The 22,541-nt window shown below is 31.9% G+C and overlaps 1 protein-coding gene and 1 long non-coding RNA gene across 3 annotated transcripts in view; one reads left to right on the forward strand and one right to left on the reverse strand.

Moving 5' to 3' along the window:
• The window catches only part of LOC126882054 (uncharacterized), a 29,779-nt gene extending 13,872 nt beyond the window's left edge, over nucleotides 1-15,907 (reverse strand). The window contains exon 1 of one of the 2 annotated variants that reach the window (XR_007697106.1): nucleotides 15,781-15,907. This is a non-coding gene — a long non-coding RNA (uncharacterized LOC126882054). Of the gene's footprint in view, nucleotides 1-3,131; nucleotides 3,228-15,780 lie in introns of those variants that run through there. The other variant, XR_007697107.1, reaches the window with a different exon arrangement.
• Nucleotides 1-22,541, forward strand: part of LOC114330193 (mitochondrial carrier protein Rim2) — a 257,195-nt gene that overhangs the window by 164,860 nt on the left and 69,794 nt on the right. The gene's annotated exons all lie outside the window — the stretch shown is intronic.

Genomic DNA, 22,541 nt, shown 5'->3' on the forward strand with positions numbered 1-22,541 from the left:
GCTGGATCCAGTATGTAAAAAAAGCGCTGGATCCAGCTGGATTGTTGGATGCTGGATCCAGCAATTGCAATCTCTACTCGTTTTCACGCTACGTCTTATTGTATGTTTTGTGTGTCATGCAAAACGTACGACAAAACGTACGTTTTGTGAATAAGCGGATTTAATTTTTTCGATTCGACAAGACGTACGTTTTGCTGTTTACACGCTACGTCTTCTTTACGTTTTGTGTGTCGACAAGACGTACGTTTTGCTGTTTACACGCCACAATATACACTGGACAAAACGTACGTTTTGCATGACACACAAAACGTACAATAAGACGTAGCGTGAACGTGAAAACGAGCCTTTAGACCTGGTATGAATATGGCATTAGATGTTGGATAGTTAAAAAAGAGACACAATGAATGCAATCTTGTCCCAATATTTGTTTGTCAAGATCTCCCCTTTCTTAAAAAAGGAAAGATCTTGGTATCAATGTTGCTATATACACCAGGGAAATAAGGCAAAAATATACCATGTTCGGGACACTTAAGCAGCCAGATTGCAAATGAGATTTTTGGTACTTACCATTAAGCAACCAAGAAACAAAAAACTGAAGCCATTTATCTCAAAACTATGTTTTGGCGCTTGGTCGAGTTATGCATAACGCCGTCCCTATATACCTAATACATTATAAATACAAAAATGCCCGTCACAGTTTGGACGAGAAATTTAGTTATTAACAAATAAGGGTCAAAATGGGAGTTTTTTCGTTTAAATCGCTACAGGTAAAAATAGGGTTGTTAAATATCTTATTTAGAGTATTCACCTTTTATTAGATGAGCAAAGGTTTAAAATGGCAGCTTTTGAATTTTGATCCGATCATTTGTTGCTTCGGATATTGCAAAATAAAACTAAAATTTCGAAAATAAGTAATTTACTATAACTTTCGCGAAAATGAATTTAAGACTTTCATATTGCATGAAAATTTGAGTCCGCACAATGCACAAAAAATTTTAAGACGATTCGTCAATTAGTTTAAATTTTATTTAATTTGTTTATCGCAAAGTGCTTTTTTTGCGCAATGTTATTGTTCAGAAAATAATAATGATCTAGCAATTCTGCGAAAACAATATGAAAGAACAATAGTCATATTTTCAACGCATTTAAAAAAAAATCATTAAAAAGTCATTTTTATCACTCAGAAAATATTTTACTAAAATATAGTTATTTTTGGCTTATAAACAATTTGAATAACTTTGTTAATTTTGACTGTAGGCTAAAACTACACTGGGATTTGAAAAACTGGTATCTTTATACGAATTTTCAAAGAAAAACTTTTCGCCTAGGTTAATTACGGTCAAAGTTAGCCACTTTTTTATTTAATTGACTGCTACTTTGTTTATAACAATTAAGCAACATAACTTGAGCTATTTTGAAGTTAAAGATATATAGTTTATGTGTAAAAGTTTAACTAAACTTTGAACCTCAACAGAGTGGTTAATAAAATTTTAAAAATGGCTCCGAACGGAGTTAATTCGTGGCCGGTGGAGGGGAATTAATAAAATCCGTGCACTCAAAAAATGAAATTGATTATGAAAACATATGCTGCGATTAATATCGACGGAGCTTGTTGATGGATTTTGATCATAATTTTTTTAATTTGTATGCACTCGTAGTCTTATAGAGTACGTTATGTACACAAATACCCACCTTACATTATAAAATGTTAGGGGGAACTCCCCTTATCACTCAAAGATATGAAAAATAGATTACGACCGATTCTAAGACCTACCGAATATACATATATAATTTCATAAAAATCGGTCAAGCGGTCTCGGAGGAGTATGGAGGAAACTAACACTGTGACAGGAGAATTTTATAGATGTAAATATATAGATGGCTATTAACAAATAGGGGTTGGTGATAAAAGAGTGAAAATTAAGGGTTGAATGTATTTTTTAATTCTACATCATATAAAAGTAAGGTAAATAATTTTGTCCAAAAAAATTAAAAAAAATCTCAGGGGGGCAGCCCCCCTTATAACTTATGGATATAAATAATAGGTCAAAACCTCTTCTCCCTGTCCTATAGGATATACGTGTAAAATTTCATGAAAATCGGCCAAGCCTTTTCGGAGCAGTATGGTAACTAACACTGTTACAGGAGAACTTGATGTATATAGAAGTAACTGCGAATTAAATAATAAAAGTGGCTAACTTTGAGCCTAATTAACCTAGGCAAAAAGTTTTTTTCTGAAAATTCGTGTAAAAATACCAGCTTGTGAAATCCTAAAGTAGATTTACTCTATAGTCAATATTAACAAAGCTATTTAAATTATTTATAAGCCAAAAATGACTCTATTTTGCTAAACTTTTTTTCGGAGTGATAAAAACGACTTTTTAATGATTTTTTTCAACACTTTGAAAATATAACTATTTTTCTTGCATGTGGTTTCCACAGAATTGCTATGTCATTATTATTTTCTGAACAATAACATGGCGAAAAAAAGCTCTGTGCGATAGACAAATTTAATAAAATTTAAACTAATTGAGGAATCGTTTTAAAATTTTTTGTGCATTATATGGAATGTTTGACTCAACTTTTCGTGCAATATGAAAGTCTTAAGGCCATTTTTGCAAAAGTTATAGCACATTTTTTATTTTTGAAATTTTAGTCTTATATTGCAATTTCCGAAGCAAAAAATGATCGGACCAAAATTCAAAAAGTGCCATTTTAAACCTTGGCTGATCTACTAAAAATAAGAATACTCTAAATAATATATATAATTACCCTATTTTTTCCTGTAGCGATTTAAACGAAAAAACTGCCATTTTTGACCCTTATTTGTTAATAACTAAGTTTCTCGTCCGAACTGTGACGGGCATTTTTGTATTTATAATGTATTAGGTATATAGTACCCAAAAAATCCATTTGCAACCTGGCTGCTCAAGTGTCCCGACAAAAACCTTATTTCTCTGGACTAATAGGTATTTGTACAATATGTCTGCATATTTTATTTTTAGCTCCTTCTAATGGTGTCGCGATTTTTTGTATGTACTAATTTGAGGCTTACTTTTATTTATTAACTTTTCGTTTTTCACGTGTAGATAGATTATAAATATGTCGCTTTAAATTTATACTATGATTACCTTACTTTGGACATTTACAATGGTTCCAAATTTATAAGGGAAACAATATTATTCAGTGTATGTACACTGTCATTGTATGTACTAAAGTAATCCTTGACTATACTATTTTTAATCTTTTAAAATGATATCGTAAAATGTAAATAAAAATATACTGATAACCTGAACACTAACCATTTGAAAAAGTAGTTTCTACCGGTTTTTATTTACACTATATGCAAATTTAAACTTGATAATAATAAAACACGTTTCATGCCAATTTAAATGAAAACATTAATTTTATCATGTTGCAATAGGATTGAGTGATACTTTATGACTTGTAAAATTGGTTGAAGTTACTTTCCTTTTGGGTATTAAAAAATATTTTGCATTCTGATCATTTGTAATTTATCCCAGAAATCCGTCATTATTCTTCTTCTTGATTCTTGATGCTTCTTCCATGGGCGAATGTAATCAGAAGTTTTTTTTCGATCGCACGTTTACCTTCTTAATGATCATGTTTCCATTAATAATTCAAAACATTTGTTGGTTACTGATCCCCAAAATATTTGATATAGTTTTTTTTTTCGAAACAAGGCTTGGCATGAATTTTGCCATCTATTAATATACACATAGCTTCAAAAGTTATGCATCACCCCTCGTATTCACGATGTTTACGCTTTTATACGGGCCTTTTTTATAAAAAATATACCATTTTTGGTTTTTTATTTTATTTGATTACCCATCTAATTGACCTGGTTTTGCCAAGGTGTAAACATTTGAAAAATTTATTCTGTTGAAATTTTTGAAAACGTGATTAAAAATGAATCGTACTTAATTTCTGAGTTGGACCGTATAAGAATAATTATCGATTTAGTTGAAGAAGGCCATTCACAGCGGTTCGTGTCGAAAAGAGTGGGTGTTTCTCAGAGTGATGTCTCACGGATATGGAATAGGTTCCTGGAGACAAACTCGATACGGAATAGAGCTCGGTCTGGTAGACTTCGAGTTACCAATGATTGACAGAATAGATATATCAGAATTTCCATCTGTAGAAATTCTTCTATGTCTGTACCAGCCCTCCAAACAGAATTCAGGCATGCTACAAGAGTCAGAGTATCGTTGGCTACAATAAGAAGAAGAATTTTAGACTCAGGTTTGAGGAGTCGTCGACCAATAAGAGTTCCTCAGCTACAACCTCAGTTTTGGACCGCCTGCAGTGGGCTCAAGAACAAATACAGCTCCCCCAACAATTTTGGAATTTTGCGCTTTTTTCAGACGAGACCAGAATCTGTTTAAATAGTGATAACCGGCGAATTCGTGTGTTGCTAGTTGTGCAGCTCTTGTTGGCTCTCGCCACACACAAATTCGCCGGTTATCACTATTTAAACAGGTACTGGTCTCGTCTGAAAAAAGCGCAAAATTCCAAAATTGTTGGGGGAGCTGTATGTGTTCTTGAGCCCACTGAAGGCGGTCCAAAACATGTCTAGGTTGTAGCTGAGGAACTCTTATGATCGACGACTCCTCAAATCTGGGGCTAAAATTCTTCTTCTTATTGCAGACAACGATACTCGGACTCCTGTAGCATGCTTGAATTCTCTTTGGGGGCTGGTACAGACATAGAAGAATTTCTACGGATGGAAATTCTGATATATCTATTCTGTCGATCATTGGTAACTCGGGGTCTACCAGAGCGAGCTATATTCCGTATCGAGTTTGTCTCCAGGAACCTATTCCATATCCGTGAGACATCACTCTGAGAAACACCCACTCTTTCCGCCACGAACCGCTGTGAATGGCCTTCTTCAACTAAATCGATAATTCTTATACGGTCCAACTCAGAAATTAAAGTACGATTCATTTTTAATCACGTTTTCAAAAATTTCACCAGAATAAATTTTTCAAATGATTACACCTTGGCAAAACCAGGTCAATTAAATGGGTAATCAAATAAAATAAAAAACCAAAAATGGTTTATTTTTTATAAAAAAGGCCCATTAACAATGTGATAAAGATACGGATGTATAAAAGCGTAAACATCGTGAATACGAGGGGTGATGCATAACTATTGAAACTATGTGTAGTACGTTTTTAAATGACTGTGAACTCCAGATATTATGGTTCTGGGAAATTAGGGTTTTCTTGGGGCACTGAATAATCTCTTTATTGTCAGGTATCTGACAACTTTTTTTAGTTATTGTAAATCTATAGGATGTATCTGTATCCTGCCTAGAGCTCGGAACCGTTTTTACTTATTAACAATTTGGTGCAAAAAAGCTTTGACATAAAATTACAAAATTTTATGTTTTAGAACATTGAAAAAGCTTCAGAATGCCGATTTTTGTAAGTTAAAAAGTCAATTTGTTGCTTCGCAAACTGCAAAATAAGTGAAAATAATTTCTTAATAACTTTTATTGAAACTAACGTAGAACTTTGGTGTTTCACCCAAAGTGGTGTATTAGGGTTATTTAACAAAATAACCTAAAAATGTAAGACCGATCCATTAATTAGTTGAAAAGTTATTATATTTGTTTATCTCAGATACCTATTTTTTGCAATAACAAGACAGAAAATAATGAAGATGATGCAAATCTGCGGATTCCAAGTGAAAGTAGAAGACTTATACGATCAATATATATTAGAAAACAATAAAAAAATTACTTATTATAGTAAAAAATTCCAATGTCAAATTTTTAAAATTTGGTAGTTTATAAACATTTATAATAACTTTAAAAATATTGTCCATTGAAAAAATGATTTTACATAGGTATTCGCAAACCTGGCATTTTAACACGAATTTTCAAACGAAAAAAATTGGCCTAGGTCAATTTGGGTCAAAGCCATGTTTTTTTAATTCACAGATAATTTGTTGATAATAATTTAAGGAACCTAATTGATGCCATTTTAAAGAATGAGATTTGTATTTTTTGTAAAAAAAATTGCACAAACATTGAAAAACTTCAAAAATGTAGTTCAAATACCGAACAAGCAATTTCAAACTACTAAAATTTTCAAATCTCCGGATCTACTAAATGGATTTTGGTCTTTTTTAATGTGTATGTAATTTCTACTTACATTACAAAAATATGAAATTTGTTTTTAAATTTATTAATTAACTAGCTGACCCGGCAGACTTCGTACTGCCTCAATAGATAAAATCAAACTTTTGTATACAATAAACTTAAAACAAACAAAAGGAATTCGTAATTAATAAACAAAAAGGCTCGATGAGAATGAGGTTTTATTATTGTTTTTAATTAATTACACAATGATGTTTGAAGTAATAAAGTTTAGTTAGAAGTAACAAAATAAAGTTTGTAGTGCAACAGTTACAATCTTAAATTTGTTTATCTTATAATAAATATAACAGCTTTATTTTATCTACATTCAAAACAACTCTGTATTTATAATTGGGTTCGGGGTTGTCCAACTATATAGGTGTTGATTAATCAAAATAAAATTAAATTAAAATTAAATATCATTAAATAAAATAAAATAAAATTTCATAAAATTGAATAAAAGTAATTAAAAATAAATAAAACTGAATAAACTAAAAATAATAAATAAATTAAAAAAAATAATTAAATTAAATAAAAGTAAATAGAATCTAACAAAAATATTTAAAATTTAATAAAACGAAATAAAATAAAAAAAATAAATGGACTTAAAAAATGAAATAAAATAAAATAAACACTCAAATTAAATAAAATTAAACAAAATTAATTACAATTAAATAAAATTTTATCATTTGCTGCTTGTTCTTTTCGTGTGCTCAGAACTTTTCTCCTGCTTGCCGTTCGTCAGAAAATTTCGGTTTAGAGATATTTTTTGAAACTTTCTAAAAATTAAAATATTCATATTTTGCCCAATTTAAGTCCAAAAGTTAAACAGTTGCAATTTTCTTCGATGAAATTTGTTGCTCGTTCTTCTTCTGTCCTCAGAATATTTCTACGGCTTAAGATATTGTATTTCGGACGCCGATTGTGCTAGAGAAAAAATTCAGCAAGGAGTACACCTACTTAATTTCGTATTTTTCACCCCATTATTGTGAGAGTTATGGCGTCATGGGTAACCCCCTGATGACCCACGGATATGAAATATAGATAACAACAAAATCGGCCAAGTCGTTTCGGAGGAGTATGGCAACAAACATTGTAAAAAGAGCATTTTATACATATAGATGTAAAATTTTTGGTGGCTACTAAAATGAGAATATAAAACCGTATAAACCTTCCCTGAACTTCCACAAATAATTCAACATCAAAATTAGCCAAATCGGTCCAGCCATTCTCGAGTTTTAGCAAGACTAACGAACAGCAATTGATTTTTATATACAGTGATGAGCGTGCTGATTATCGGCAAAATATCACAAAAGATGGAAAACGTATTAAGCTTTGAGATAAAAAGAAATGAAACTAGTCGAGCTGGGATATGTAGCGATATTCACCTATAAATTTACATTATATTGATTGTTTCCCACCTTTAGACGTATCGCACGAGTTTGGCAACTACCACTGTCACAGTGACAGTTTTAGTTGACGTACTTCTCTGATACGTGTAAAGGTGGGAAACAATCAATATAATGTAAATTTAGAAGTTAATATCGCTAAATATCCCAGCTCGGCTAGTTTCATTTCTTTTTATCTCACAACCTAATATGTTTTCCATCTTTTGTGCTATTTTGCCGGTTATTAGCGCGCTCATCACTGTATAAGATAAACAGTCTAATTTGTTTAAACAATTTTTGAAAAAATAATGTTCTTCCAAAAATCTATTGTTTAGTCATAGTACGATTAAAAAAATAGTACGAAAAAAAAAGTCAGCTAAATATGATATATTTCCCTGGTATTAAATATAAATAACTAGTTAAATACTGTCAAGTTGACAAATAACAACCTAGGTAAGTAAAACTATGGTTACCACAATTACGTTACGACTATTGCTGGTAAATGTACTTATTTGAAAACTAATTCAAAATTCAAAATTTTTTGCCTATAAAGAATAGTTTGTCTGACATTAAACGTTGAAGATACCACGGGTATTATGGATAATAACGCTTTCGGTCAACGCATATCCCTCGGGCCAAAGGCCCTCGTGATACACACCATTGACCTCAAGCGTTATTATCCTTATAATACCCTTGGTACCTTAATAACTATAATAAATGTCTAGACAAATTGCATATTTGTAATGTACACAAAAAGAACATACATACAAATTAAAACAGAAATATCAATATCCATTGAGTAGATCCCGAGATATAGAAAAGGATAGTAGATAGTTTTAAGCTGCTTTTTTAGTTTTTGAACTCGTGGATTTGTAGGCTTCCGGCTCTCCCTTCACTTACCACCACTAGTCACCATTTATACTACATTTTTGAAAATTTGTGAAAAATATTAGCTTTTCGAATATGTAAAAATATTTTTTCTACGGGCAATATTTTTATACTAAATGTTTATAAACTACAAAATTTCAAAAATTTGGTTAGAGTATAATAAATATTTTTTTTATCTTTTTTTAATACATATATATTGATAGTATAAGTCTTCTAGTTTCACTTGGCTTTCGCATAATTGCCCCATCTTCATTATTTTCTGTCTTATTGCAAAAAAGGTCTCTGAGATAAACAAATATAATAACTTTAAAACTAATTTAATGGATCTGTCTTAAATTTTGAGGGTTTGTAAGCCAAGCCGCACACCAAAGAAACATGAAACGAAAAACATGAAACATGAAACGAAAAACATGTTTCATGAAAAGAAAACACTGCTAAAAAAATCTCAAAGTCCGCCTACTAATGAAACGAGTGTGATTCATGCTCATGACACATTTTTATTTTCGGAGAGTCTCATAAATGGCCGGATATATATTTGTTTAGCAGTGGTTTATTTCCATGAAACGTAATTTACGTTTCATGTTTCTTTGATGTGCGGCCGGGCTTACGTAGGTACTCCAATACTCAACTTTGATTTGACTAAAAAAACTGTCTTTTTAACTTTCAAAAATCAGCATTTTGAATCTTTTTCGATGTTATGAAAAATCAAATGTAATTTTGTGTCAACTATTTGGTTTTTTAATGGAATGCAAAAAATCGAAAATATCGCGTTTTTTTGTACTAAATTGTTATATGTAATTAAAAATCGGCCCCGAACTCTAGGCAGGAAACAGGTAGGTTTTCTTCCTATATGTCTACAATAACTAAAAAAGTTATCAGATATCTGGATTATTCAGTGTCCCGAACATGGTCTATTTTTTTCTTAATCATCATCATCAGTAGCTCGACAACCCTTTTTGGGTCCTGGCTTGTTCTAGGATTTTCCGCCATTCTGTTCTGTTCCTTGCTTTGTTCTTCCAGTGGGTAATCTCAAGTGTTTTCAGATCTTGTTCCACTTGTTCCATGTATCTAAGTTTGGGTCTTCCCTTTGACCTTCCCCTTACTGGTATCTGCCTCATTATATGTTTTGGTGTTTCGGTCTCCAACATGCGTTCAACATGGCCCATCCAGCACAGACGTCCGATCTTTATCGATGTTTTAACGTCGGGTTCGTTGTATGCTGCGTATAGTTCAAAATGATATCTTCTGCGCCATTCGTAATTTTCTTTCACCCCCTTATACAGGGTGTTTGGTAAAGAATGGGCCATAGCTTAACCTCAGGTTCCTGAGGCTAAAATAGGCCGATTTAAGCTAACTTACCTTAGTACAAAATTTATAATAATCGAGATACAGGGTGTCAAAGTTAAACTTTTTTTTTTATTTATTATTGAATATTTCCTGACAGGTATGAGATAACAACATAAAATTTGGTATGTGGGGGTTTTTTGGGTCGAGAAAACTAAATTCCCTACCAAAAATTATGTATTGCCCAGAGGGCGCCACATACACCTTTCAGAACTCATTTATTACGTTCAATTTTTTTTATCCCTCACTCTGTATAATTTTGACATTAAAATTTTTATTCTCATATTAGTTTTACTTAAGAAAGGTATACTTCTTTCATCTCCCTAAACTCAACCGTTTTCGAGATAAACGCATTTTAAATCTGCGATACACCATCATTTTTAGCATAATATTATTGTAGTTACACCCGAAAAATAACTTAAAACCATAATAATTGTGCCAGTTCTCAAATTTATGTCATTGCATCGCAAATTTCATTTGAAGAAATTTGCGATACATTTTTGGATAATTTTATGGTTTTAAGTTATTTTTCGGGTGTAACTACAATGATATTATGCTAAAAATGATGGTGTATCGCAGATTTAAAATGCGTTTATCTCGAAAACAGTTGACTTTAGGGAGATGAAAGAAGTATACCTTTTTTAAGTAAAACTAATAAGAGAATAAAAATTTTAATTTTAAAATTATACAGAGTGAGGGATAAAAAAAATTGAACGTAATAAATGAGTGCTGAAAGGCGTATGTGGCGCCCTCTGGGCAATACGTAATTTTTGGTAGAGAATTTAGTTTTCTCGACCCAAAAAAACCCCACATACCAAATTTCATGTTGTTATCTCATACCTGTCAGGAAATATTCAATAATAAATAAAAAAAAGTTTAACTTTGACACCCTGTATCTCGGTTATTATAAACTTTGTACTAAGGTAAGTTAGCTTAAATCGGCCTATTTTAACCTCAGGAACCTGAGGTTAAGCTATTGCCCATTCTTTACCAAACACCCTGTGTATGCGTCTGAGGATTTTTCGTTCAAACGTACCTAATAAGTTCTCATCGCTTTTCGACAGTGTCCATGTCTCTGATCCATATATAAGGACCGGTTTTATCAGGGTTTTGTACATTTTGCATTTGGTTTTTCTCGTGATGTTGTTAGATCTTAGATGTTTAATTAGTCCATTATATGTTTTATTAGCAATATGTATTCTTCTCTTAACTTCTTCGCTGACATTGTTATCTGCGGTAACTAGTGAACCTAGATATGTAAAAAAATTTACGCTTTCGATGTTATAGTCTTCTATTGTCAGATTCTGTAGGTTTCTTTGGCCTGTCGATTTGTGGCCTTCATGTATTTGGTTTTTATTTCATTAATATTTAGGCCACTGTTTTGTGCCGCTCTTTCTATCGCATTAAATGCTTCTATCATTTCTCTTTTGCTTCTAGCTATGATATCAACATCATCTGCAAATGCCAATATTTGTACACTTTTTGTTATTATTGCCTCAATTTGCCTCAAGACGAAGATCTGATCTATTGTGGACTTCTGCCTGCAGAAACCACATTGTTATCCCCCAACTATTTGTTCCGCATATGGTCTCAATCGCTCATACACAATATTTGACAGTATTTTATATGCCACAGTCAGTAGCGTTATTGCTCGGTAGTTTTTACATTCAAGCTGATCTCCCTTTTTATGTAGTGGAATAATTACTCCGGTATTCCAGCCTTGTGACAGTTGTTTATTATTCCATATGTTCACTATTAGTTCATTAGCATTTAGTCCAGAAAGCCACTGCGCATCCGCTAGGAAAAATATTCTAATTCGGATTTTTTGCACAGTCTTAATCAAAAAGGAACCCTTTTAACAAATTTGCATGTTGCCAGGACCAAAAGTTGGTCAAAAATTTTTTAAACGTTTTTTTTTTGTTTTTTTCCTAAAATTATTTTTTTTGCATGGAACAAAATTTTTTTAGGTTTTTTGGATCATTCCAAACAGAAAAGGTCTTTAGTGACTTTTCTCCAAAGTTGATAGTTTTTGACATATAAGCGATTAAAAATTGAAAAATTGCGAAATCGGCCATTTTTAACCCTCAAAAACTATGTGAAAAACTGAAAATTTGAATGTTGCCAAGGTAGGTAGATATTCTTTAAACATCGATTGATGAAATCCCGAAGAATATTTTGCAATACAATATCAAAAACCCCTTAGTTTTTTGATTGCCAATCAAGCGTGCGCGACACTATTTGCCACCGTTGCATGTGTATACAGTATGGTGCAAATGAGAGGAATAAATTCGTTATTTCGTAAACCGGTGACTTTAAGGAAAAATCCCAAAACAGGTCGGTTTTTATTTTTAAGTTATGATATTGTGGCATATATAGTATACTAGTGCAGTATTTTTTAAATGAGAATACGGGTCGTGTGCTGGCTCATTTGAAAGGTTCTTCAATTCTCTATTCAGTAATATAAACATGTACATAATTATTTATACAGGGTGTCCAAAAATTTTTTATTAAATTAAATCATTTGGCAAATTGACAAAAAAATTAAATTATTGGACACCCTGTATAAATAATTATGTAAATGTTTATATTACTGAATAGAGAATTGAAGAACCTTTCAAATGAGCTAGCACACGACCCCTATTCTTATTTAAAAAAATCATCGATTACGTCATCACGCTCAGGTGGATGACGTCACTAGTATACCATATATGTCACAATATCATAACTTAAAAATAAAAATCGACCTGTTTCGGGATTTTTCCTTAAAGACGCCTGTTTACGAAATAACGAATTTATTCCTTTCATTTGCACCATACTTTTTTTTTGGGTCTGGAATCTTCAAAAGACACCTCAGTCCAGAACGCCACCTGACTGACCTTAGTGCAGGATTCATTCTTACCAGCGATAGTTCCCGAGGTGCTTTAAAACGCTCTCTCGTCGCCGAGGCTACGCCGAATGCCTACCTGCTAAGCCAGACCCTCTGTCATCCAGCGCTCCGAAAACGGAATGGCCGCTGCAAGGTCGACATCGCTTCCGAAGCACTTTACCTTCATTTATCCACAGACTGTAAGCAAAGAGGCCCTTCATTTTCCCCGTTCCCCCTTTTTTTTGGTCCCAAGATTGGGCTTTTTTTTTTCTTTAATTAATTAGAGCTATACTGCATACTGTGCATACACATGCAACGGTGGAAAATAGTATCGCGCACGCTTGATTAGCAATTAAAAAACAAAGGAGTTTTGAATATTGTATTGCAAAAAAACTCTTCGGGATTTCATCAATCGATGTTCAAAGAATATCTACCTACCTACCTTGGCAACATTCAAATTCTCAGTTTTTCACATAGTTTTTGAGGGTTAAAAATGGCCGATTTCGCAATTTTTAATCGCTTATATGTCAAAAACTATCAACTTTAGAGAAAAGTCACTAAAGACCTTTTCTGTTTGGAATGATCCAAAAAATCTAAAAAAATTTTGTTCAATGCAAAAAAAATAATTTTAGGAAAGAAACAAAAAAAACGTTTAAAAATTTTTTGACCAACTTTTGGTCCTGGCAACATGCAAATTTGTTAAAAGGGGTCCTTTTTGAGTAAGATTGTGCAAAAAATCCGAATTAGAATATTTTTCCTAGCGGATGCGCAGTGGCTTTCTGGACTAATTGAAATCACCTCCTATTAGTTCGTGTATCGCATTCAATAGGGAGTCTCCGCCTTCTTTTATTAATTCTGCGCTAATATTGTCTAATCCAGGTGACTTCTTTTTCAGTCTGGTAACTGCTTCTTGCATTTCAGCTACTGAAGGGGGGGTTGTTTCTCTGGTATCCGTTTGATCCTGTATAATTCCATCTTATAGTGGATCTTCGTTTTGTTCAAACTTTTCTTTGAAGAATTCAGTCCATCTTTGTAGTATTTCACTCTGTTGAGTTACTATATCTCCTTCTTTGTCTCTGCACATCATTGTTCTTGGTTTAAATTCTTTTCTGCTCTTGTTAAGTTTTTGGTAGAATTTTCTGATTTCTGTTGGTTTATTTAATTCTTCAATTTCTTGGAGTTCTTTTTCTATATATGTTCTCTTTTATTTCTGCGATATATTTTCTTCTCTTCCCTCCTTAGCATTCTATATTCCTCATCTGCCTGTCTTGTTCTATGTCGTTGTTGTAATCGTTGATATTCATTATTTTTTCTCTCTGTTATGTTACGACACTCTTCATCGAACCACTTCCCTTCAGTTGATTTGACCTTTTTTTGTAGACCCAAGGTCTCTTTGGCAGCGTCTTGTATGATGTTTTTACACGCTTCCCATTCTCTGTTTATATCCTCGTGATTTTGTCTGTTTTCTAGCCTTCCTTTTATATATTCTTTGTATTTGGACTTTTTGCTGTTGTCTGCTAAGTTTTTATTTCATATTTTATTTCATTTATTTTTTTTTCTTAATCCCTGGAGTATTATAGTTATACGCGTTTCAAAGTAGTGTTTCTGTTCTTTTCCTTTTACAACCTTTTATCACAGATTCATTTTTTCAGAGTTCATCCGATCGTTAGATTCCGTCAGTATAACGCACATCTCAAGAATCGTCTATTCCTATTCGTTTGTGTATTTTTTTATGCTAAGTGAAGAGACAATAATATGGCATTATTTATTTCACTGGTTCAGGAATGGAAAAATTAAGTTGTTTTAGATGTATTTGGCGACATACATTAGATGTTATTTGTTATTTTTGCAACATCACAACAATCTGTTTACAAAGAGAGATCTAGGTAAGGTGTATTGGTGTTCAATTCAATAAATAAAACCGTAATAGTCTAATTAAACCACACAATGCCACACATTTAGTACCTCCTTGTAAATTATTTTCCAGTGAAAAACAAAAACAGCGTCTATCAGTTTTTACAGATTGTTTACGTATCTATTTTTATAATATACATAGTATTTTTCATGTTTATAAGTTTCGGATGAACTGTTTTCTGTACCAAACATTCACTCCATCCGATAAAGATAAATCTCGTGTTTGCATGCTTTCCGGCATTATTTTCAGTAGAGATTATGATGCTCCAGTCACGAAACACAAAATCCTTGATAACGATGTAAATATTTAACGACAATTTGAACAATTTATGATTTTAACAAATTTATGCTTGAATAAATTGGTTGCTACCTACTTATTTGTGGTACGAAATAATCATGGGATCGTATTTTTTAGTAGGTAACTATTGTGATTTAAGTATAAATTAAATAGTCGTATATTATACAAACATGACATATACCATAATTATATACTATGGTTCATTTTTTAAATAGGAGGAGTAGGAGTAAACTTAACAGACCGATTCACACCCAATAATGTCACTAGAAAAATAACCAGATCCATCTTCTTTTTTGGTTGATCATATCGGCCTTCGACGGTTATCCATAAATATTATATTATACTAATACGTCGCTAAAGAGTTCTAAAAACAACTGTTTTTTATATAAAAGAAGACTAACAATCTAACAATTAAAGGAATAACGCATAAAACACAAAAATCGGCGATATAACTTAATTAACCTAATTTTAAATGTCATTAGTGTCAAAATTTTATAAATGTCAAAATTTCATAATTTAGTGGAGTGCCAAATTGCATAAAGCAAGGCAAATATCCAAGCATTCTTGGTCGGAGTAATAGTTCATTACTCACGGGTCATTACCCACGGGCTGAAGTTGGATTCAAGTGGTGCATGGCACTTTTAATATTATACGTATTATTAGCAAATAAAATTACTTAAACTTGTTTATTTAATAATATAATCATTGTAATTTATATTATCAACAATTGACTTCGAAAAATGTTTACAGGAATTTAACCGGGTCAGTATATATTTTATTTCAACATTTAAATTTCAACATTAATTTGACATTTTAAGATTGACGTTATTAAAAGGTAAGCATAAACAATTAATACTAATTCCGTAAAAGGGTTTACGGATATGAAATTTATATCAATGAATTCTGTTTCACTTACTGTTGATTGTACAATAGATTTTTATTGGGAGCAAACGTTCCTTTTCATGTAATTAACTTAAAATATGTATGTCTTATTCTTAAAAGACACCGCCATTATATAGTACGACACTAATGACAATTGTTTCATGAAATGAAGAAGGGTAATTCTAGCAGTGTTGCCATAGTTATAAAAAATATGTTTTCTTATGAAAATTAAAATCTTTCGATTTTAAATAATGTTAGTAGTTGATAATTACAGTCGGAAAAATGAAAGAATACCCATGTGAACGATTATGTCAATCACTTATTTTGTATTTGCTGTCTTTTTCTATAAATAACAAACGATTAATATAATTTTTTTTAAATTTAGTTATTGTCAATGTGCAAATTAATTAAGCCAATAAAAACAACAGTATAAATTGAAATAAACCACCATTACTCATCAGAATCTTGAAATTCAGTGTTTGAACTTCAATTTAGGCACTTGACAACAGCAAAAATAATAATTTACACATGAGTTTTCAAGCTTCGAAAATGCTTATTTTCGCATTTTTTAGATTTTAAATCGTTTAAAACTCGAAATCTATCACGTTTTGAGAAAAATGACCATATCTTTTTTGTTTAGAATGACCCAAAGATGCTAAACACATATTTTCGTGGGCAGAAAAGTGATGTTTTGGATTTGTAAAAAAAAATAATGTGTGTGTACTTTGTACGCACGTAAGAAGATATTCTTCTATTATATAATAGGTAATTTAAACGAAGTAAATATACTTAAAAGGTTATTTGTACTTATTTTATTTAAAAATCAAACTAACTTTCTTATCTACCACTTTCAAAAAAGAAGAATATCTTCAAAAATTATATAAAATATACTTCAATCATAAAATCTATAAAAAAAAAATAAAAAAATAATAACTTGCTTGGGGCTTGAACCCACTTCACGTCTACCGCGCCGTACGAAAGTTGACGCCATTTCAAACTGCACCAAACTCTCGTATACGTCATGTGGGAATATACACAAACTAAACGTTTACACCATAAATTTATATGAATTTAATAAAATTATTAGTTTGATTTTTGTCGAAATAAAATACAACAAAATATAGAGTAAGAAAACGATATATGAGATGAAGATTTGTAGAAAGTTTGTTCGTAATCACATTATGTAAATTAAAGCATTGCCTACTAATAGGTAACTACATTATTTTGTTTACATTTTCCAAATAGATAGGTATTAAAACTATTAGGTATTTCCAACTGAAACATTTAGAATTACGTACCTGCGGCTTTTCAAAACTATTTAAAAAGTCACTATAATTATAAATTTGATTTTATTTCTGTCCACACATCAATAAAAACTAATATTATACAATATTTTTGTTTACCGATAACCTCCATATTGAACAATTATTGACAGATCATTTCAAAATTTCAACACCCAATCAGAGCCCGTATAACAACTAATACCATACTGTGGTGGTGGATACACAGAAAGAACCCAGTACCTTCTGCTCTCTCACATATACTGGCAAAATAACAACAAAAATAGCCAGATACATAAAAAAGAAAGGAATAACACCAGCTTTCAGAACTAACAACAACTTAAGCAAACATATTAAAAACAATAAAAGCCGAAAGAGAAAGCAACTACAGAGTGGTGTGTACAAACTAACTTGTGGTGACTGTCCGAAAACTTACATCGGTCAAACTGGCAGAACTTTTGACAAACGGATAGCAGAACACAAAAGGGCTTTAAACAATAGAAAAACAGACACTTCTACATACGCACTTCACCTTCTAGATCATAATCATTCTTTCAATGAAGAGTTTCAAATTCTACATATTCAAAATAAAGGCGTTAAGCTATCACTTTTAGAATCAATGGAAATTAATAAATTGAAAAATACAGATATAATTCTGAATGACCAACTCGAGACAAACAGCTCCCCACTCCTCAACCTCTTCAGTTAAAGACTTAAAAAGGCAAACACATTGTAAAATATATCACTTGAGAAAGGCACTTTGCCGAAACAGCTGTAGTAATAACATAGTTGTAATAAATTTTGTGGAAGTATAGAAAACAAACGTTTTTCAGTGTTTTATTGTGAGATAAAATGAACTTCCATCAAGTAACGGTCGAATCCATCAAAACCTTATTTTGTATTCAACAATAATTTTTGTAAATGAAAATGAAACTGAAAGACAGCTTATATTTTTTGGTATCAATTTGTATTTCTCATACATTCATGATGTGACTAAGTAGTTTTTTGGTCGTTTAATTCAAACATTGCTGAGCGTCTCTTCTGTTTTTGCATATAAAATATACAAAACCAACATACCAACAATAAAGTTATAAATATATCATACGAAGCAGAAGATTAACCACAGTCCTCTTTGCAAAGGATTCACTGTGTTGAAAATAAAACAAAACATGCAATTCAATGATGAATACGCAAAAATAACTAAATATTTACTATATAAATGTTTAGTCGTGGTTTAAACATGTTTAAAATATTATTATAAATATTATTTAACATTAAATATTTAATCATGAATAAGAAATATGCACTGTAATTATATAACCCAAAAGATTTTAAGGATTAAATTGTATCACATAACTCAGTTCAGTCTCTTGCATTATTATACCGTGTGTTTACTTTTAAATTAGATATAGGAGTACACCGAATACATGGCAACACTGCTTCCCACACTCGAGTCGCGATTTTAGCCAATCCTTCAGTCGCCTATCTCTAATAGAAAAATGAATATATGGTATGAACTTTCTTAGCTCGACAGTAACCTCATTTGAATCGGTTGAGAATATAAGAAAAAGTACTCACAATAAAAATAAAATAAAATTTTTATTTTTAATTCAGTTGCAATGCGAAGGCAAAACAATCTTACTTTTCAATTAAAATACGGAGCGCAGTCCAGTCCTCTGAATCGCGATTTTCGGCTCTTATTGGAGCCTCATCGGAGAGAACGTAGGCTTGTTCTCCATACTCCAATTGATCAGCACCGAGAGCTTTTCCCATCCATTGCAACTGAAGTGAAAATATTAGGTGACTAGCGTCATCTGTCAATTAAAAGATGAAGTTTTCGATCCTAATAGCATTATTAATAATATTTAAAAAATATTAAAATATTACTAAAAGATTTTTAAATTGAAAACTTATTGGTCTATTTCCTTGGTAACACCTCCAAGGCTTCTAAAATTTGCAAGCCAAATGGATGCTGAAGCGAAGAAGACAAGAGGGAATTCAAAAAACTTACAATTCACGACCCCGTCTGTTCAGCTGGTAAATTCCAACAGAAAATGGACCTAGTTACTCGAAGGAGTAAAGACCAATATAAAAATAAAATAAAAATTTTATTTTTATGCAACTTATTCATTGCAACTGAATTAAAAATAAAATTTTTATTTTATTTTTATATTGGTCTTTACTCCTTCGAGTAACTAGGTCCATTTCTGTTGGAATTTACTAGCTGAACAGACGGGGTCGTGAATTGTAAGTTTTTTGAATTCCCTCTTGTCTTCTTCGCTTCAGCATCCATTTGGCTTGCAAATTTTAGAAGCCTTGGAGGTGTTACCAAGGAAATGGACCAATAAGTTTTCAATTTAAAAATCTTTTAGTAATATTTTAATATTTTTTAAATATTATTAATAATGCTATTAGGATCGAAAACTTCATCTTTTAATTGCCAGATGACGCTAGTCACCTAATATTTTCACTTCAGTTGCAATGGGTGGGAAAAGCTCTCGGTGCTGATCAATTGGAGTATGGAGAACAAGCCTACGTCCTCTCCGATGAGGCTCCAATAAGAGCCGAAAATCGCGATTCAGAGGACTGGACTGCGCTCCGTATTCTAATTGAAAAGTAAGATTGTTTTGCCTTCGCATTGCAACTGAATTTAAAATAAAATTTATATTTTATTTTATTTTTATATTGGTCTTTACTCCTTCGAGTATCTAGGTCCATTTTCTGTTGGAATTTACCAGCTGAACAGACGGGGTCGTGAATTGTAAGTTTTTTGAATTCCCTCTTGTCTTCTTCGCTTCACCATCCATTTGGCTTGCAAATTTTGGAAGCCTTGAAGGTGTTACCAAGGAAATGGACCAATAAGTTTTCAATTTAAAAATCTTTTAGTAATATTTTAATATTTTTTAAATATTATTAATAATTCTATTAGGATCGAAAACTTCATCTTTTACTCACAATAAATTAGATAAAGCTGTTATTCAGATCAACTGTGTGTTGACCTCGGTACCAGCCGAATCTTGAATAAAAGACGGCTCCATACTTAGATTCGGGGGGACTGAACTCCCAATCAGGATAGAAACGAATTTCCAATGGAATAACCTGGGACTCCTAACGTGACAAACTGAAATTCACTTGGAACATATTTGGAACTTCCACTGGGATAACCGGAAACTACCGTGGTCTCGAAAACACAATTAAAACTCTGTTGCGTTTACGTTTTGATGCGTTGATTTCGTCCTCATAACGGAAAATATAATAGAATAGAAAAGGGAGGCCTCTTTATGGAAAAACATTTAAATAGATTAAAACACCGTTACTTAGAGCTTTCTGTCTGATCTGAAAATACCCCACATTCTTTGGTAAATTCTATATTGGTAAATATCCAGTAACATTATTTAATTTCTAATAGAATCGGTTCTTTGTGTGAATCAACTTATACTAAATGCTAAATGGCATTGGGAAGAGTATACTTTAACTAGGTGGAGTCTACTTTTACTAGTAAATGTTGAATAAAAATCTACATTTTATATTAAATATAAAATGTAGATTATAAATTTTATAATCAACTGTTACTGAAACAAGCCGTTTGAGTTGACTCTAACTAGGAAAAGTCAACTCCAACTGGATAATCAAGTTGAACTGTAACATATACACACACACCATTTTTTTAAATTTTTTACAGGCTATATATTTTTGTTAAGAATGTTTTTTCGACAAAATACTTACTATGTAAGTTACTTGCGAAAAACCGTCTAAAAGCGTGGTTATTTTGTTGAAAGAATGAACATATTAACTGGCAAATAACTTGAAAAGTATTGACTTAGTGAAAAAACTCTATAGAACAAAAGTTACTTAAAATCAGTCAGTTTATCCATTTTCGGACTTACTTTGGACGAATATTTTTTTCACCCTCAAGAGGGGGTAAAAACCACCCCCGGGGCGAAAGCACATATCGGCATAATATCACTTTTTTTCTTTGACTTGTTAGCTATGTATGTGCCAAATTTCATGTCAATCCAAGCGGTTCTTTAAAATTTAGAGGTTTTGCAATATTTTACCGTTAAATAACGTACTAAATGTAATTGGATAATTAACTTTTATGTTTTTTCGAAACGTTCTAAAAATTACAAAATGCTTAGAAAAAATTACATTACATTCCGATATTGAACATTTAGTATCTACTCGTATTATCTTTATAGGTACCATATTTTGTAGAGTTAAAGCAATAAGTTTATTTTGCTACTTCCATTACTCTTTGTCGAGTGTGTTGTTAATTTTGCAAACAATAAATAGCACATTTCCAATAAAACTCAATTACTAAATTGGTCTGTAAATGGATACATGGTCAATATGTCTCGAATAGATCAAATGCAATTAGTTCATTTCTACTTTTAATTTCTTAAGCATTGTGCTAAGTGCTCCTGCATTACGGTTAATTAACTAGATATGTACTTCCCCTAATTAAACTGTTTCTTATCAAATTTAGAACTTCTTCTTCTGCTTCTTGTAATAGGACTATGTCCTGTTTCTTCTGTTACAGTCTCTGCTCCATCTCTCGTATCGTCGTTTTTTGGGTCTTCCTATAGGTCGCTTGGTGTTGGGCTTCTGTGTCTTCGCCCATTGCGCCATAAGTTCAGAATCCATCCGATCTACGTGGTCTCTCTACATGCGTCGTCGTGCTCTTGTCAATCTCACTACGTCTTGAGCGCCTAGCTCTCTCAATGTGTCTTCGTTTCGTATTCTATCTCTGAGTGTGATACCTCTTATGGATCTTAGGGTTTTCATCTCTGTTGTTCTCATTATTTGTTTTGTCTTTGTTGGCTCGGCCCTTGTCTCAGCTGCGTATGTCAGTACGGGTCTAACACATGTCTTATAAATGCGGACTTTGCTTTCGGTGCTCATATATTTATTCCGCCAGATTACAGAGACAAATAATTTTATAGTTATGTAAAATATATGTAAAGAAAATGATTAAAGAATCATTTTCTCCAAGTCACCTACACTAGTGGTCACAACATTTACTCATTGTAACTTGATTTACAGATTGTAAATAAATTGGGAGCTTCAATAAAAAAAAATTGTTATTAATTGTGCGGTTAGGATGGTGTAGCAGTACATTGTACTATTTTCTTTTCCCCTATGTATATAATAAAAATTCGAAAGAGAATTAAAATATCTGGAGGTATACAGAACAACAGATGTAAAAGTCGATACAAGTAAACTAAGAAACCCACTCATAAAACAACGCCTGACAGATGACATTAATAACCGTTTAATGAATGTTAAAGAACAAATCCAGCAAAATACTGAAACAGAGACAAAATGGTTATTAATAAAGTCAGAAATAGATAAATGTCAAAAAGAAATTCTTACACCAACCAGATACAAAAAGAAACAATGGATGACGGAGGAAATCTTAGATTTAATGGAAGAAAGACGTCAGCATAAAAACAAAGATAATCAGATGTACAAAAATGTGGATAAACAAATACAATCCAAAATTAAGCAGGCTAAA

Source organism: Diabrotica virgifera, chromosome 3 (assembly GCF_917563875.1).
Source record: "Diabrotica virgifera virgifera chromosome 3, PGI_DIABVI_V3a".
Lineage (NCBI taxonomy): Eukaryota > Metazoa > Arthropoda > Insecta > Coleoptera > Chrysomelidae > Diabrotica > Diabrotica virgifera.